This window comes from Galeopterus variegatus, unplaced genomic scaffold (assembly GCF_000696425.1).
Source record: "Galeopterus variegatus unplaced genomic scaffold, G_variegatus-3.0.2 Scaffold7995, whole genome shotgun sequence".
NCBI classification, from domain to species: domain Eukaryota; kingdom Metazoa; phylum Chordata; class Mammalia; order Dermoptera; family Cynocephalidae; genus Galeopterus; species Galeopterus variegatus.
The window spans coordinates 47,340-60,306 of NW_007734106.1; the positions used below are offsets into that span (position 1 = coordinate 47,340).

At 40.0% G+C, this 12,967-nt stretch overlaps 1 protein-coding gene across 1 annotated transcript in view; it reads left to right on the top strand.

Moving 5' to 3' along the window:
* The window catches only part of EML5 (echinoderm microtubule associated protein like 5), a 76,138-nt gene that overhangs the window by 31,182 nt on the left and 31,989 nt on the right, over positions 1–12,967 (top strand). The window lies entirely within an intron of this gene.

A 12,967-nucleotide genomic window follows, 5' to 3' on the forward strand; every position in this document is an offset into this window, starting at 1 on the left:
AGTTCTTTTTCACCCATGTGACTTAGGCGAACAGGCAAAATTAGAAATGCAAGTAGAGCAGGCTAGCAAGATTACAAAAGCAGAAATGCCTGCCAGCAGTTGGTTATTAGCTAGGCTGAGTTGTGGGGGTGCCCTGGGAGATAAGCACATTTAGTTACAGAGGCATTTTACAAGTTAGTCAAAATTTAATTTTGAATTTTTTTCTTATTAGTAGGAAGCAGACGAAGCTGTCATTGTAGGAGACAAGGGGTTCAATTGTTGGAGCAAGTCTATTACTATTAACCTAGTAACCTAGTTAGCCTTTTTAAAAATTATTAATGTCCAGCGTTTTCATTCCCTGGGTTTTTTTTTTTTTTTTTTAATCCCCATAATCCCCTTCAATTGGCATTATTATTGTTTTATACAGTCAGTGTTTATTCAAGTTTATCTGTGCGTGTACTCATTTCTTTGTTCACCTTTTCTTCTTGCATCTTGGACATTTTTTCTCTTATCATTTTCTTCTTCCTAAAATGTAGCCTTAGGCTGGCCAATTCACTCACTTGGGAGAACTTGGTGCTGGTCAAGCTCTCACCAAGGTCAAGGGTTTGGATCTCCTTACCGGCTAGCCACAAAAAAAAAAAAAAAAAGATTTGTTGGAAATTCCCTCAACTTCCTTTGCCTGAACCAGTGTCATACCAAGGGTAGGGGGGTGGGAGTGGTCCATCCTGGAAACAAGACAATGTTTTTACATTCTTTATAGGCAGTGTATTTCCACTTAGAACGAACAGTTACCACCACCCTGCCCTTGGTGTACTACTAGTCTGAACGTATTTTGATGTTTTATTCTCATTCTTGAATGCTGATATAACTGCTTCTGAAGTTATTGGTTGAAAGATATTATTCCTCTGGTTTCCACTGCTCTCTATTACTTTATTCTACCCTTCTATAGTTTAATACATCAGGCATGTTTGTGGGTTTATTTTTATTTATTCTGCTTAGGGTTTGTGTGCTTCCTGAATCTGTGGATTTATATCTTGTGCAAGTGCTGAACAATTGTCTACCAGTATTAGTGGCTCCTTCTAGGACTAGATTAGTATTAGGTTATAGAGAAAATTCATGATTCTGTATTTTTGTTGTTAAATATTCTTCTAAAATCACTTTTATTTTTATTTTTTTGTCATCATTGATTCAAGAGGAAAAGAGGTGGATTTTCCTAACCTGAAAGGGATATATGTGGATTTTATACTGGTTGAGTTGATTATATCAAGATTACTGAAGTCATACTAGGTTAAATATTATAAGACACATTTATTTCTTTGAAACATTAAGAAAATACTCTTTTCTTCAACAAATTAATATACAAATATCATGGTCCTGGGGCTTAACGTTTTATAAAAAGAAGTCATTATACTTAGAGTGTCATAGGAAAATTTCTGGCAAACAAATAACATAATTTTATGGAAACCAGTTAAAGACTAAGCAGAAGTACAAATATGCAACATGGCTTAATGTTTATATTCTTAAAGTCTGTGAAGTAAATATTTTCTAAATATTTTCCAGCATTTTGCACTTTTCTATATAATGACATACTGGAAAGTTCCCATTAAAAACTTGTATCCCTTGGTTTCAGCTTTTAATTATAATCAATTCTAAATTTTTAATGGGCTTGCTATTTTTAAATTCTACACTATTATCCATGTCTTGGCTCATTTCATGTTTTATGTGTGGAGACTGAGTTGGATCAGTTCCTGCACCTATACAGACTAAAAAGGTTTTATAGGGTTTGGATTAGAGGAAAGGCATTGGGTGGTGGTTTTTGCATATGAATCTGTTTTGCACAAATTCTGGTTTTTCTCAGAAAGCAAGGGGGTAGGGGGTGGAAAGTTGATTAACATGACATAGGGAGGGGCAGGGGGAAAGAGGGTGAAAAGTTGACTAACATAAGATAGGGAAGGGCAAGGGGGAAGAGGGTGGAAAGTTGCTTATCATGGCTTTACTGATGTTAAGCCAGCCATGAGGCCTAATAGGTAGAAGCCCCAGAACAATGGCCTGAGACCAAGTTTCTCTGAAGCTTTAGGGGGAGGTGACATCACAGGTGAAAGAAGGAAGTCAGAAGTTAAAATTATGTAGAGACATATCGTATGAAGATGAAAATACTTCAGGTAATCTCACAGCTTCCCTCAAAAAGAATAGATAGCAGCCAAAGGAGGGGCCTCAAAGGAAGCCTGGCTGTTTGGATATACAGATGTAAATTTCTTTCCACAAAGAAATATCCTTCTAGCTAATATTGTTTTTCTAGTTTGTCTGAATTAGCCATCTTGAAATATGTCAAAGAAATATATTTTAGGGCCAAAATATTTTGCTTTCCCACAGGTAATTGATGTAATCAATTTAAGATGAGGGTGTACTATATTAGGATGGACTGTAAATCCAGTGACTGATGTCTTTATAAGGAGGCACTGTGAAGACACAGGGAAACATGTTACCGAGCAAGAGCTCACTGCCCAACACGCATCAAAGCCAATACTATGGCACCGGTTTTTGAAAAAAGAAAGGTTTTATTGCAAGGTCAACTGGCAAGAAGACAGGAGGCAAGGCTCAAATCAGACCTAGGGTCTGACATACTTTAAGGAGTCAGGGAGCAAGAGAAAGAATGAAGAAGTTTTAAGTAAGCAGAGTTTGATTGGTTAGTTCTACACAAGTCCATATCTGGTCAGTGCTCCAGGTCTTCCTTATTGTAGGATCTCTCACTGAGGAATTACCTCCACTGATTAAGTTTCCAACCTTTTGATTCTTCTAGTAGGAAACTTTTGTTCCTTTAGTGCCCAGGGTCATGGCCTTCCTCTCCTGTGCATGCTTGTTGGGTTTCCTGCAAAACAATGTGCTAGTACAAAGAAGCAAGACTGGTTCAAACCAGTTATATAGTTTTACACAGACACACAGGGAAAACACAATATAATGATGGAGGCAGAGATTGTTATGACATGTCTATAAGCCAAGGAGCATCAAAGATTGCCAGCTAGAGAGAAGCAAGGAAAGATTCTTCCCTAGAACTTTCAGAGGGCTGACATCTTGATTTCAGCCTTCTAGTCTCCAGAACTGTGAGAGAATGGGTTGTTGTTGTTTTAACCCAACCAGTTTGTGGTAATTTATTATAGCAGCCCTAGGATACTGGTGCAGTGTTCATACTGCACTTCAAAAAGTCTTCAAAGTAGAGTAAGAATTATTCTCACAGTATAAGCTTTGCTTAGTTGACTGTCATCACTATAAAAATTAAGAGAAGTAAGAAAATAAAAAATATTTTATATACTGCATATTCAATTAAAAAATTTAATGTAGTACATAACTCTGGATGCTAATGATTTAGAGATCATATTTTTTCAATCTGGAAATAATCATTGAAATAAAGTGAGCCGAGATGCCAGGTACCACGTGCTGGGTACTGTTCAAGCTTTATTAAAGGAAGAAAATCTGCTGGGCTGTGCTCAAAGTAGCAGGCAGCCCAGGGCTGCCCTGAAAAGGGGACAGCAACAGGCATGGGGGTGGTAGAGCTAATATAGTGCATCAAGGGCTGGCTGATACTGTCAAGGAGGGTCATTATGCTAATGTGGATCGGGTGGAGAACTGCATCCTTGCAGAAGCAAAAGGAGTTTCTGTTCAAGTCAGGGGGCTTCTTGTAAAGGGAAGGGGGGAGGGGAGGGGAGGAGGTGGACGGCGCCATTTTGTACTTGGGCTTGCCTAAAGTGGCACTGGTTATGTTGCAGATCTATTAATGGTATTACATCATTACTACTGGTATTTTGGAATTCAAAATTAACATGGAATTTGAAAATCAGTCTTGCAATGAAAACAGTGAACATATATCCCTCCAAGAATTCCAGTTTTGTCCAGGTGGCCCAGGTGCAAGACTGGTCTTCTTTGCCCTGAGGGAAGATGAAGTTGTATTATTCTGGTTTTCTGCCTCCTTTTTATTTTTGATCCCTGGGGAATTTCTCTTATTTTTTAATGAGCTACGTGTTTAAAAGGATGTTTGCTATGTTAATCTTTGCTTAAACTCAACTTTCCACCTGTGCTGTGCCTGCACCCAACCAGCAGAATAAGGCCCGAGTAAAATATGAAGCTGTGATGATTGGTTTCACTACTGTTCTGTTTCTCTGCTCTGCTTTGTATCAGAATTCCTCCAAATACTCGTTGTTGATGCTTACTTCTCTGTGTGCTCACATGGCAGTCGCTGCAAAACCCACTCCAATTAGACTCTTATCTTTGTCCATTGAACCTGCTGCCAATGTCTCGGTCAGTTCTTGGTTCACCTTACTCACCTCACAACAGTTTTTGACTAAACTGAGCATTGCTTCTTTTCTGAAATACCTTCTCCACTTGTCCCTGGAAGCCATGCATGCTTGTTTTTTCCCTCTACTTCACTGGCTCTTTTTTTCCTGTTCCCTTTGCTGGCTCTGCCTCTTCTTCTTCCTGCTCTCTACATATAGGAATGCTCCAGGGTTTCTCCCTGGCCTTCTTTTTTCATATGCACACTCACACTTTAGGAGATTAGATCATTCACTGTTCAGTTAAATAAGACAGAGACTATACTAGTCATTTGAACAGGGCAAATTTTTTTTTTTTCCTTTTTGTCTTTTTTTTACTGACTGGTAACAGGATCGCAACCCTCGGTGTCGCGCCTGTACTGGGGACCGGCAATGGGATCGCAACCCTCGGTGTTGCGCCCGCTCCGCGCTCAGCCAGTGAGCGGGAACTGGTCTCCACATGGGATCCAAACCCTTGGCGGGAGCGCCGCCACGCTCCCAAGTGGCGCACTCTCCAGTGCGCCACCGGGCCGGCCCGTGAACAGGGCAAATTTAATAAAAAGAATTGTTAACTAGTCAAAGGTGGTTACCTACTGAAATGGCTATTGAAGTACCAGCATACAAAGCAGCTGCTAGTCCTAGTGCTGAGGGAGAGTGAACAAAAAAAGAATTTAAAGGAAATTCAAACCTGTTTAGAAAGGGTGTGGCTGCCACCAGAACACTCATTGTGTCTATGGCAAAGAAGCTTGGCCATAGGGCATAGGCCTCAGTGGAACAGTGAGAGTGGTCACGGGTGAAGGAAAAGCTTGCCAGAGGGTTCAGGTCAGAGCTGAATGGACAGAACTACAGCTTGATGAAGAACTTTACCTAAGGCAAAGTTTGTTGAACTGTGAGGACCACTGCTGTGTTGGCAGAGAATCTTGCTGGAGGCAGCAAATTGCAGCTGAGTCAATAGGGCCATTACTGTGATGGGGGGGAAACTTGCTGAGGATGCAGTTGAGGCTGCCACTGTGGATAATGCTGCCAGGCTCACTACATGCCAGTGCCCTGGCTCTGCGTGTAATATAAAACAGCACACTGGAACAAGGAAAGAGAAACATCTTCTCCTGTTCTGGCCTTGTAGTGTCTCTTCAGCACCCTCTATTGGCCAAGCTTAGTATCAGTCAGCTGGCAAAAGAAAAAAGTCTTGATGAGGCCCAAAGAATGGTAGATTTGGAAATGAGAGGCAGTAAATTAATAACTGGAACAATCTACCCTTTAGCTAATCAGCAACCACATCCACCTTTCTACATTTCAACATCAGTACTACCACAGAATTAACCTTATGTTTCTACCCAAAGAGAAACAGCTAGGCTTTCTGGTTAGCTCAGTTGGCTAGAGCATGGTATTATAACACCAAGGATGAGGGTTTATATCGCTTTACTGGCCAGCCACCAAAAAAAAAAAAAAAAAAGAAGAAGAAGAGATACAGCTACCCTTAATACAAGCAAAGAAGTTCTCACCCTTTTCCCGAAGAGAGAAGATGCATAGTCCCAATGATCATTATGTCCACTGCTGACTATATTAATTGTTGTCAAATTTAGTCACAGTCTTACTGAATATTCTGTTACTTAATGCTAAATATTAAAGTTAACCACCAAGAAACTTCTATAAAATATTAAGGAGAAAAAGGAGAGAGAAGTAGATAATATATGCAAATTAAATATATGAGGGTACTTCAGAAAGTTTGTGGAAAAATAGAATTGAAAAATAATGCAAATCTTTCCATGAACTCTTTGAAGTACCCTGGTATATACATAACAAGCATTTATGCGAAGTTACTGTATTCCTTGTTTTTGTAACTGGTCATAAGTCTGTAGTTGACATCCATGACTTCCTCCTTCCACTGCCCATTCCATAGTTTCCTTGTCCTCAGCCAGAACCTCAGGTAGTTAAAATTATTTAACTGGTGGAGTGACCCAAACCTTTATTACCGAAGTATCTGAAATCTCGGTATCTCTGCCTTTTTTTTTTCCTGGTTACTGTCATTTTCCATTAAGCCTTACCTTTGGTCATGGATGAACTAAGAGGCATCTCAGTGAGTCCCCTGTATTCCAGACATAGTCCACTTTGCCCTCATTGTGTGGCAATAACTTAATTCCTCTTTGTAATCAGGATCAACCACCCAGAAGAGTGATAACTCCTTTCTTTTCCTGTTGGTTCATTGTCATAAAGAGCCCACTATGCCTACGCAGTAGTCTCATCTTCCAATTCAGTGGAACCATTGTTACATCCCCTGGTAGAAGCATTCCTTCCTGGGAGTTAAGGCTCTAAATCAACAGAGCTCAGAGTTTCCAGGCTGCAAAACAAAATTGTGGAAGTTGATTATTACATATAATAATGAGAAGAGCCACTCCCAATTTCAGCTTTTGATTTCCAGACCCTTGTATTCTGGCTATGAAGTTGACAGCATCATATAATGGTCTGCAATTCAAAACTTGTATTGCATCATGTAAGACAGAACCCCAATCTTTCAGGGTGTTGTTTCCCAAGTGGTGCCATAAATTAGTCTTCAGTAAGCCATTCTACCTTTCTATTAGCAGCTTTCTTTGGGTAATGGGGGTATGTAATAAAACCATGGGCATGAGCCTAATGCTACACATCCTTTGCTATGAAATGAATTACTTCATTAGAAGCATGAATTCTGTGTGTCCACAGATGGTGCTGGTAGAAGCATTATGGGCAGGGAAGGCAAATCCAGAATTTATATCTAGCCCAGAGAGTGTAAGTCTTTGCCTCCTCCATAATGGAAGAGGTCCAATGTAATTGTTACTGAACTGAGAGGGGTCCACTGTCCACCATAACAAGTGACTAAACAGTCTCTCACACCAAAGTTTGCAGTGATAAAGGACAACGGTTAATATTGAATGGCCACTCAAGGAGAATGGGACACAAATGCTCGGATTACCCAAACTCCTCAGTGGTTTAAAATCACAAGCATTTATAGAATAAAATCATGAGTAGGAATCTTGGGAGTTGTGTGGGAATCTGATTGGCTCACAGTGAAGTCAGCACAACTATTTATGGCATCCTAAAGAACTCAGCTCCTTCGAGTCTGGAGGTATATGAACTTCAAAGCAGGCTTGGGGTTAGTGGTGTTCTGCCAAACAACTTCAGATTGGTGTTACAGATATTATTTCAAGCCATTCTGTTAAGGACCAAACATCTTATGAGAATGAAATTATGCTTAAGCTAAGGAAAGTATATGTTTAACTAACTCTGTTCTTAACCTTGTCCCTCTGATTATTGAAAGCCTCCTCTGTAGTGGATGCCTTTGGTGAAAATTCTCTAGGACACAAAAATCTGTACAACCTCTGCCCTTCTGAGGAGTTTTATCCACACATCTATTTTGCAGATGTCCTTGTCTCTAATATTCCTTTTCTGTTTCTTCCAAGTCCCTAACTGTTCATCCAAATTGCTTGCAGCCTCTAAGGAATCAGTATAAATCTGTACATCTGCTCATCTCTCACTGTAAAGTGGAAAACCAAATGTACTGCTTGAAGTGCTGCCCGCTGGGAGGTTTCACCTTCACTGCTGTCCTTTAGGGTTACCCCTTAGTGGGATAGGTAATGCTTTCAGGTGGGTGCCAACATATCATGTAGAAACATAAGTCTGGCTCAGATTTTTTCTTCTTTAGTGAACTGATCATAAGGAACACCCAAGAGGCTATAGGTATAGACTGAGAAGAAGAGGCATTGCAGCAGGAATTGTTGAAGGATTTTGAGCCATCTGTTCATGCAAATTACTTGTAACTTCCAGATCTTTTCAAGCCTGTTCTTTTATATACCATTTTCTCTTGATGTATTGCTTCTGTGCACACCCAATTTATGACTTGGTTGATCATGTAGCTTCCAGTTCATGATACATAGCTCAGGACACATAGTTACCTGAAATGTGATGGTTAGGCATTTACTCTCTAACAAGGTCTAGTAGCAAGCGAAAAGCTGCTTCTCAAAAGGAAAATAATTATCTGTAAAGGAGGGCGTGGATTTGCTACCTAAATCCTACAGTTCTGCAGTATGATTATCCTTTGGTACTTTTCCAGAGGCTCCATACAACATTCCTATTTACCACAGACACTTTGGTTATCATTGGATCTGCTAGATCATAGGCCCAATAAATCCTACAGTTCTGCAGTATGATTATCCTTTGGTACTTTTCCAGAGGCTCCATTCAACATTCCTATTTACCACAGACACTTTGGTTATCATTGGATCTGCTAGATCATAGGCCCAAGTGGAAGTATCAGCTTGTCTTCTTTTGCTCTAGTCCTTACTAGAAACTGGACACCTTTTAAGTGACTTTGGTAGATGGTAGAAGCAGCCCACTCATGTGTGATATATATTGTGTCCAAAAGGCCTACCAAGTGTCATGTCTCTTTTGTGCATGGTAGATGATAGGAGTACAACAACTTGTCTTTTACCTTGGAGGGAATATGTTGATATACTTTAGATTATTGAACACACCCAGAAACCTCACTAAGGTGAAAGATCCCTGAATTTTTGTTGGGAGTGTCTGCCACTCTCTTGATTCACATGTCTTACTAAAGCATCTAAAGTGCTTGTTGCTTCCTGCTCCTCAGATTCATTCAGCATAATGTCATCAATGTAGTGGACCATTGAGATGTTTTGTGGAATGTCAAGACGATCAGAATCTCTGGACTATATTGTGGCAGAGAACAGGAGAGTTGAAATAGCCCTGAGACAAGGCTTTGAAGGTGTACTCAGGTACAAGCCAGGTAAAAGCAAATTGCTTCTGGTGGTCCTCACAAGTTGGTATGGAAGAAAAAGCATTAATTGGGGCAATAGCTACATACCAAATGCTAGGGGCTATGTTAATTTGTTCAGTAAAGTTACTATGTCTGGAAAAGCAGCTTCAATTGGAGTCACCACCTGATTAAATTTATTATCCACAGTTATTATCTAAAATCCATCTGACTTCAGCACAGACTCAACAGGGAAATTTACACGGTAATGTGACAGGTATCCCCACCTGTGCATATTTCAAGTCTTTGGTGGTGTTACTGATTTTGCAATTCTCAGGCTTGAGGTTTTGCTTCTGGTTTACTGTCTTAGTAGCAAGGGGAACTTCCAGGGGCTTCCACTTAGTTCTTCCTATCGTAATAACCCCTACCCCATAGATTATAGAGATAGAGTGGAGGAGCCTACCAGTTGCCAAGTATATCTATTCCAATTCAGGAATTGTGTGGGATCCACAAACCACCTGGGCCCACTGTGATTCAGACTTGGCCTATGACTTCATTGTCACCACATGCTCCCACTTTGGTAAACAGCAGCAGCATTTTGTATTCCCAAGAATTAGTATCAATTCAGGGCCTTTGTCTAGTAATCCCTGCAAATTTGGATATTTCCTTTTCCCCACTTTGCAATCATTTTAGTAAGTGGCCACAGATTTCGCATTGTATACTTGTGGCAGTGCTACAGGATTCTTCCTCAGGGGGACCAGGCCTTTCCTTTAAACAAGGGGCTGTGAGCATATGAATCAGCTTAGGTCTGAAAACTGGTTGAGTACCTGTGATTCTCCATTGTGGTGATTTAAGTAAGGTTTTTAGCTACCATGTCTGGAGTTTTTGTCTTATATGAATCAAACATTAAACTAGTAGTCTACCCATCTATTTTATTCCTACAGAAATCATAATTACTTGGCCACCAACAGAAATCCCTACAGGCCAAAATATGCTAATTACCAGTACATCCCTGCTGCGCTTTTCTGTAAAAGCATCTACCTTGTCTTTAGTGGTTAAGTGCTGTTACTTCTGCTTCCCTGGTATTATCACTTTTGAATCAGGGAACCCATATCAAGTCATGTCTCCTGTGGTCATTCCTGACTTACATAGGAGAACAATCACAAAGCTTTTCAAGATGCAGATGGTGGGCTGGCTGGTTAGCTCAGTCAGTTAGAGAGTGATGTTATAACACCAAAGTCAAGGGTTTGGATCCCCATACTGGCCAGCTGCCAAAAAACTCAAAAAAAAACAAACAAAAACCCCAAAACACACACACATACACACACACACAAGATGCAGATGTTGCCACTAATTAATGTATTTTTCAATCCCTTCATGAAGGGACTGTTTTCTAGATTTCTTGAGGGATATAGTTGGTGGGCAGGTGGGTATGCAGGTTGCATATGAAAAATCTACTCCGACACTCTCACCTTCCTAAGCTTTTGGATTTCTTCCTCTATGTCAGGGGTCAGCCTATGGATCAAATCCAGCCTCCTGATTTTGTAAACAAAGTTTTGTTGGATCACAGCCATGCCCATTCATTTATGTATTGTCTAGGGCTGCTTTACCACTATAATAGCAGAGTTAAGTAGTTGTGACAGGCACCATATGGCCTGCAAAGCTGAAAATATTTACTATCTGATCCTTTAAGAAAAAGTATGCCAATCTCTGCCCTTAAGCATGCTGAGATTTGACCTAAGTTGTGGGTTTAGTGACAGCAAAGGAGTTGGTTGTGGTGGTTCCTCAGAAAGAAGAGCATCCCCTCACAAGGCAGCTGCACCAGGTCAGACTTCTCAGACACAAAAAGCAAGCTATTTGCACTGGCAAGTGAGGCTCAGAATAACACAAGTTCAAGATTCTCGGCAGCTTTGTCTAAGTCCAAACAGATGTCCCATTCCAGATTTCAGAGTTCCTCATGAATGCCCTAACTTTTACATAAGAAACTAGGTGAAGCTGTCAATTCAACTGAAATTGTAAATTTGCAACCCACATAATTAAATTTGTGTTTAATTTTTAACAATATTATCTTTTTGGCTATAAGATGTCAGAGATTCTTTTAGGTTTGTCATGGAAGCTTTCTCTATTCAGACAACAGCTCATACAAGAGAGTTTAAGGACCTAAGCTTATTACTTCTTTCTATAAATGCTCCATGTTCTCAGCAGAATCTATTACACAACATGGTCCTGTAACCATCATTGTAATGGTTAAGGACAATAGCCTCTTAGGCTACCAAGGCACTTACTTGAGTAGACACCTTATCACAATCAAAGCAGGATTAATTGTGATTCCAGTGCATACTTGGATTACTAGCATACCATTTCCCGTTGGCAAGGACTCAGCCCTGTGTTCAAGCCCAAAGGCATGACGAACCTAATTCCAAAAATCCCATCTTTAATGCTCTGTCTCTTGGGACCACTTCAGTACTAATTTCATATCAGTCAAGGGACAGAAACCACCCTGATAATTTGAACAAGGAAAATTTAATATGAAGTGTTAACTAGTAAAAAGTAGTTAACTATTAAAAGGCATAAAAGTGGATTCTAAGGGGTTGAGAAGTAGCAACTACAGAAAGCAGCTGCTACCCATAGAGCTAATGAGCAGTGAACAAGGAATGAACTTAAAGGATGGATTCTTCCCTACTTCCCCAGGTGGAATTTCAGATCTCTTTGGAGAGGGTATGGATGCCACAGGAACACACAACCTGCCAGTGCTAAAGAAATTTGCGAGAGGGCATGGGCTACAGCTAATCTAGGAAATTCTCTGCTGTGGTGGCAGAGAATCCTCTCTTCCCATTGATCCACAGGCTCTGGCATACTAGAAGTGTGCTTTGGCCCTGCAGTGTCTCTCCAGTACCTCTTCTGGCGACAGTAAGTCAGCTAGCAAAGGAAAAGTGTCTACAGGATGCAGTTCCAGTATCATATGGTGGGAAAAAGAAAGGTGAATTTGAAGCTGAGGGCAATTAATAGCAAGCTCTTATCCAATTTTATGGCTGTAACTCCCATCTGTATGCTCCTGCCTCCCATATTTATGTCTCTAGCCTGTTCTCTCTTGAGCTCCAGAGAAGTATTAATATATCAGACCAGCTCCTTCATGTCTTCACTTGAATTTCTCATAGGCATCCTTAACTTAATGGGTACAGAACTAAACACTTGTACCTCCTCTGGTTTCTCCCACCTCAGTAAGTGGCATCACCATTCAAGCAAAAGCCTTGACTTTTATCTTTTTCTCTTACTCCACACACAGTTGGTCAAAGGCCTGCTAGCGCTGTCTCTGAAATATATCCAAATGGCACCACTTCTCATCACTTCTGCTCTGCCACCCTGTTCCAAGTCATCACCATCTCTTGACTCTCAAATCTCAGAAATTACATCTTAGATTTCTTTATTACCAATGCATGTTTGATAATTAAATGATTACTTGTTCTCAGCTTATTCTGTAACTTTTCTTTCTGTAACAGCTACACTCCACCCCTCCCTTATCAGATTTCATGAGAGATACCAAAAGCCTTAGGGCTTTTGAATAGAGATGCCTGCTGCATCTCTTGCTGCCAGGGTAAACCCATTTTTTGTGTGTTTACCAATGCAGCACTAACTCTTATTTATTAAAATAAATATGAACATTATTAATAATAAAATTAATGATATTAATATCATTTCTTCATATGTGGTTTTGAAACTTAGATCTTCCTAGCTTAAACTAATAATTGCCTATAGTCAGATTTTTAAAATATTTTAAAGCATTTTTATAAAGATGGCCTTATTTCTTAAAGTTCCGATTTGTTGGATAGAAGCTACAAAGGCAGCACCCCCTACTCCCCCAAAAAATCTTCCACATGTCATTGTCTTTTTTTTTTTTTTTTTTTTTTTTTTTTTTTTTTTTTTTTTTTTTTTTTTTTTT